The sequence below is a fragment of the Bemisia tabaci genome, chromosome 4, assembly GCF_918797505.1.
Source record: "Bemisia tabaci chromosome 4, PGI_BMITA_v3".
NCBI classification, from domain to species: domain Eukaryota; kingdom Metazoa; phylum Arthropoda; class Insecta; order Hemiptera; family Aleyrodidae; genus Bemisia; species Bemisia tabaci.
The window spans coordinates 24,953,589-24,959,946 of NC_092796.1; the positions used below are offsets into that span (position 1 = coordinate 24,953,589).

The window sequence follows — 6,358 nt, forward strand, 5'->3', positions numbered from 1 at the left end:
GGGGGGGTAAAGCCTGATTACACCGCTCAACATGGGTTCTATCCTACGAACCAAACGAATTTTTTTCGATTCCTACGTGATATAGAAGTTGAAAAATGCCCATAATAACTTCCATAACATCCTTCTTCTCACACTGGTACACTTGGCATATATTGCACTCCAAGAGCATCCCTGATGGACTCGCTGGTCTGCCGAAAGTGTAAAACCCGCTATATTTCTTAGAAGTTTCATCTCCACAAGACTTTTCATTTATCAATTCTTACAGTTTTTTTAGTATTTCCCCTCCCGTGCTAAGTTACTCTCAAAATGTGTTGATTTTTTACAGCTTTCCCGAATGGTATCAATGCTCTCCTCGACCTCCCCCCCCCCCCCTCAGAGCGTTACACGGAGAAAAAAACTTCGTGCGTGGGACCCAAAGTAAAGGTCATATGGATCTCTGAAGTTTTCCGATTGAGCATCTGAACACTTAAGGTCTAGCTGCCGAAGTTCAGGTCAGACATCTGAAACTTCAGTTCTTACATCTGAAGTACTTCAGATGTGAGAACCGAAGTTTTTCGGATGTGAAAACCGAAGTACTTCAGATATAAGAACTGAAGTTTCAGATGTGTGATCCGAACCTCGACAGCTAGACCTTAAGTGTTTAGATGCTCAATCTGAAAAATTCAGAGATCCATATGACCTAACCTTCGGGTCCCACGCACAAGTTTTTTTCTCCGTGTACGTAATGTATGGACGGCCTCCAACCAAAGTAAAAATCAACATGCATGCAAAGAGAAGACTTTTCATTTATCATTTCTAATAGTTACAGTACATTAACCCTCCCGTCCCGTGCTAAGTTACTCTCAAAATGTGTTGATTTTTCACAGCTTTCCCCAACGGTGGCAACCGCGAGAATAAGAGCGGAGGCTGGATGCAGAAGTGCCTGAAGGCCCGCCGTTGGTCGCGGGCGAGTGCGCTCGACTGCGCTCAGGTGCAGACGTCTGCTGCAAAAATGACGAATGACTTGTTCAAACACGGGGGTTATGATTCTGCTGCACTTTCAAACGATCGGCATCACTTGCACCAGGAATGCAATCAGCGCACGCCGACTCCGCGCTCTTCCTAAATAAATAAGTGGGCCATCGCGCCAGGGAAAAAGGCTCCCACCTCCAATTTTTCCTCCTCTTCGGTTCCGATTCTCGAACGCGCTTTATAGCGTCCCGATCGTATCAAAATTAATAGAAAAAGTTTCAATTTAGCGCCGTTTAGGAACTCCCTCACTCGGCCCTAATAGTTTTTAAAATTGATTTTACACTGAAAAAAAAGTGAAGTTGATTCAACATTCTGGATGGAAAAAATGTGTGCGAGAACCTACAAATTCTAAATTACCCGCTACAGCAGTTACTTCAACAATGCCAAAATTAATACTAACTGCTTTGGCGGGTAATTCAGTATTTGTAAGTTCTTGCACACTTTTTTTTACATCAAGAATGTTAAGTAAAATTTACTTTTTTCCCCGGTGTAATTTACTTCATGATCGGATTTCGCGCATATATATGTCCACTGGAAAAAAAAAATACATTGGATCTAGAGTCCAGACTCTTGAAAACATTGACAAGAAAAAATACTCTTGATTCAATCGGATTTTTGCTTGAATCAAAACGAAATCCGCTTAAATTAGGAGGCTTGGTTCTTGATTTAAGCTAGATTCTGATTGAATCAAGAGTACTTTTTCTGTCGATGTTTTTAAGAGTCCGGATTCTAGATCCAATGTGTTTTTTTTTTTTTTTTTTTTTTTTTTTTTTTTTTTTTTTTTTTTTTTTTTTTTCCAGTGTCCGATTCATTGCAAACCAATATTGATGGATATTTGTAATGTTCTATTGTATAGATTTTTGACACCATGTTTCAAAATCAAGAGACTATCAATATTTTGCAGTGTTGGCGAAACAATATCCGTGGAATTACTTTTAGATGAGGGTTTCTACTTATTTTCATTTTCACCCCCCCCCCCCTTTAAGTAAAGTTAAATGACCACGGAAGAAAGAGGTAGGAGTTTTTGGATGATACAGGCATTTATAATTAATGGCGGTATAGTATACCCCCATTACTCTCGGTAGTTATTAGGTTACTAACCCAAAGTTTGCGGTACTACCCAAACTTGAGTTGCAGCACTACCACAAGTAATAGGAAATGCCCATATCATCCACCAAATTGGGGTAGTACCACAAAATTAGGGGATAATCCCAACACTTTTTTCCCCTTGAATGTTTGAAATTTTATCTCGTGATTGACGAACTTTAAAGACAGTATGGAAGTATACATTGCAGCACAAAAACTTCACGAAGATATCATTACAAAAACAAAATATTTAATCTCGTTACTCTTCCCAAAAAGAAATGTACAAGACGAGAGATATATTAAAATAGACATAAAATGTCAACACTGTGAGAAATAGAGTTTTTATATTCCACAAAAATAGCTCTTTTTGTTAGTTCCTGGTGTACTGAGGAAGTTACTCGTTGCATCAAGATAGCGATTAAAAATGCCGAGAAAAAATGTAATTGCAATGAAAAAAGTCACCTAAACATGATGCAATTTTTGGCCTTTACCAAAGTAATTAGATAACGATAAAGAGACTTCCACCATCATATTCTAAGTTCCGCCTGGCGTTATTAAGGCCTCTCTTTACGCAACAAATATTTTTTTTAAAGCAACCAGATATTACTAAGTGAAACAAACCTTTCTCTTGAAATGACAAACCCGTCTTTTTGGTGAACAAGTTTATTAAGAGCGCAATAAGGAAAAAAACTTGCCGATTAAGAACACTGCTGGAATTTTTTTTAAAAAAAAAACAAAAAAACTAGGTACTCTCACAACTTTAGGACTTAGGAATAGATAAACTTTAATAATGCAATAAAATATCCAAGAGTAAAACTAAAGGTAAAAATTCAATTTTAAGGTAAAAAAGCCCTTTGTACAAATAAATGTTTAAGTAAAGCTACACGCACACGCCCAACTGCAAATTCTCAGCTATGAATCTTCAAATTCACAAAAATTTTAGATGAAAGGACCCACAAGGACAGTACTTGAAAATGTAACATCCTTCATGCCTGTAAGTTGTCTGTTGCAGAATCTACTTACAGACGATTTTTGATGATATTGTGAACTAAGAATGTTTGTATAGCTGTTACAAAAAAAGTTAATCTTTATTAAATATGATTGCTTTCGGAGGCAAAATGGGCTGCGATAACAGAGCATTATTATTGGAGTCTAAGTTATTCTTCCGTTTTCGATGGGCTTGCAGAATAATCAACCCCTCGTTGAGCTCGTTGCATACGTTACAGATTAGTTGTTTTTCCATAAGTTGAACAAGCAGCGGTTTATGTTTTCGTTTGTATGACCTCAGACCCGGTCCTTTGGGCTTTGCTTCTGCTATACGTTTCTTGGACTTAGCAACAATAATTCGCTTAATTTTAACAGCTGTTCTTAGTTTTCGGAACATTAAATATTTATTTGTTGCCAGGAACAGTTTTTTGAATAATTTATGCATGCTTTGGTTCGTGCTTTGACCAGAATGATTTTTAGTATGTAAAATTTGGATGGTCATAATTAAAAGGAACAGAAAAAATAAGAAAAAATCGAGGCAATTTAATAAGAATATACTAAGGGGACTATGCGAAGGACTACAAGTAAACATAAGAGGCGGTGCAGAATTATGTGCAGCAATTTACGACAAAACTGGCTCTTACAGCTGAAGAAAACGATTACTCCTCTATTTCAGTGCGGTGATTTTCTCAATCGTAAAATATTGATAGTTGCGGAAAAAATTAGAGAGTTCCTTTGAACTGCTTCCAAACCGTGTAAAGATGAGTATCATAAATGAACAAGTGTCCGGTGGTATGAATAGCATGAATCTATAAAAAAAACCAATATGAAAAAATAAAGAAAAAAAATGAATATTATAAACTCCTAACTTCACGAAGTTTCTTAATCTAATAAAAAATCAGTTAGTTTAAAGAGATGAATAACGAGAGGACAAAATGGGAAATCATTCAATACCGTCGACTAAAAAACCAAACATTCACGAAAAATAATGACTACATTTGGAATACGATTTAACTCACCTTCAAAAGATGGAAACTTGTAGGTAACAGGAAAAATAACGATAAACGTTCGACTTGAATGAATTTAAATTAACAGAGAGCTGTAACGCCTTCTCCTTGACCGAATGCTATGCATGTGATGGTGCAGTAGATGATATAAGCTGCAGGTGAATAATTAAATACTTGAAAGAGGAAAAAAACTAAAACTTATAAGTTGCACGGCAACAATTTTAACAGTAACTAGGTGAGCTAATCACAAAGACTGAATCCGCGAACAAATGAGCTTATTCAGCTAGGTACACACAACAAAAAAAAAACGTCGCGCCGCGTTTCATTGTAGCAGCCCAGTGCTAATGTCAACAAAATATCAAGGTAAAGTAGCGCTGTGATTGGTCCAGGTCATCGAATAATTCAATCACTTGATATTTTGATGGCTAGATTTGATGGTGTAACATCAGCTGAGACGTCGTCGTCGCGTCGCGATGCTCAAGGCACGTATTATCGAAGCTATCTATCCATCTACCGTGATAACAGAGACGGAGCTGTGGGACAGATATAAACAAACGATTGAGTCGCTTGTCCTGTTACTTTATTGAGAATTGAACCGTTCAGTTTGGAGATCCACCTCATCTCAAAAATGTCTACAAATCGTTTCTTATGAATTTAGCGTCAGCTGCAAGTTTAATTACTTATTTTTACTTTTAATCAGCTTTCCATTGGCAAACAGAGCTCTTCCATGTGTCAGGAATTTACGATTTGTGTACTGATTCCTATGCAAAATTTCACGAAAAATGCGATGGTGCCACTGGTTTTCTCTGAAAGAAACTTCAAAGCACAACAAAGCTCCCAAAGTTGAGACCGTGATGAAGGGAATATCTCGCGCTATCCAGAGAGCCCAGCCCACCTCTATATCACGTCGCAAACGCTTCATGTAAAGATAGGGAGTAATTACATTAACAGGGTTGCCACTCTGTTTGGGGACTCCAATACAGAAAACACGGCAGCCCTGTTAATGTATTTGCTCCCTATCTTTCCATGGAGAGTTTGACTTGATACAGAGTAGAACTCTCAGGGTAGCATAGAATTCCATTCCGGCCTCAAATCTGAGAGCTTTTTTGAGCTTTGGAGTTCATTTTAGAGAAAATCAGTGGCACCATTGTGTTACCCGCAAAATTTGGCAAAGGAATTATTAATTAAATTTTAAATCTCTGACACTTGCAAGAACTCTACTTTGGCCAGTTTGGAAACGGCCCATTTCTTGACTTTTAAGTCGCTCATACTTTCAAGACATAGAAAGGTGTAATTTTGATGCCTGATGCCCTGCCTGTTAGTTTCTCCATAAAATATTCGGTATATACGTTTGCAAAAAAAAGACGAAAAAAATCAAATCAGTGAATACTGTTGGGTCTAATTGGACTTTTTTGTTTTCTTTTTTTCGTACCCCCTCCTTCCCCTGTTGACGACCATGCAACTTCGTTATGCAGTGACAATCTGTGAATATGGAGGGTAATCTTAAATATCAGCATACTAACCCCTCTCCGCTTGGATATAGTAACAAATTTAAAGATCAATTGTTCATTCCAAGCTATGATTCCAAATTTACCAGAAAACCAGAAGTTTACTCGAAGGTCATGGTAAGTATGAAATATCCAGCCAGAGAAAAATACTTTAAATCAGTTAATCAGGGAAAGTAACATCAATCACTTTTTAGACATTCTTTTCTCATGAGGCTGATAGTTACAGTTCCAAAGTTGTCGCAAAAATAAACTTTTATTGGAAAATTGTCTCACAAATTTCCATATCAAAGCAATGTCATTTCGGAGGGGAGTTAATTTGAGGCACTCCAATAATGATCAGAAAGATTTCAGTCCTTAGCATGTATTTGATAGTATTTAAACTAAAAACCGTACAGTGTTAGTTCTTTTACAAATGTGTTATCCTACAACAGTAGAGCGTTGAATTTTTTTAAATTTTTTTTGTATGTATAAAGCCGCTTTTATAGTGCTCTCTGGCGCTCTGCGACTCCCAGCTACCAAAGTCCCCTACCCTCCCAAAGCCCTTTAGGGAGTTGGCAAACCCTCATTTCTTCTAAAACCCCCTGTCGCCAGCCTTTCACTGGGCGTCCCCTTAGTCTCCTCCATGGAAGAACCCAATCAAGCAACTTTTTTTTGTTTTACATTTCAAATATTCCAAGAGGGATAATCCTGCGCTTTACCGTTCCTTTAGTCCCATTCCCTCTCCGGCTATAATCAAGCCAGCCCCAGATAACCGTTGTT

The 6,358-nt window shown here is 37.6% G+C and overlaps 1 long non-coding RNA gene across 1 annotated transcript; it reads right to left on the reverse strand.

The window, feature by feature from the left end:
• Positions 1 to 209: 209 nt before the first annotated feature.
• Positions 210 to 4,786, reverse strand: LOC109039057 (uncharacterized). Its single transcript, XR_002009672.2, has 2 exons — positions 4,104 to 4,786; positions 210 to 3,893 (listed from the first exon to the last, which is right to left on the reverse strand). It is a non-coding gene; the product is annotated as an uncharacterized lncRNA (long non-coding RNA).
• Positions 4,787 to 6,358: the final 1,572 nt, after the last annotated feature.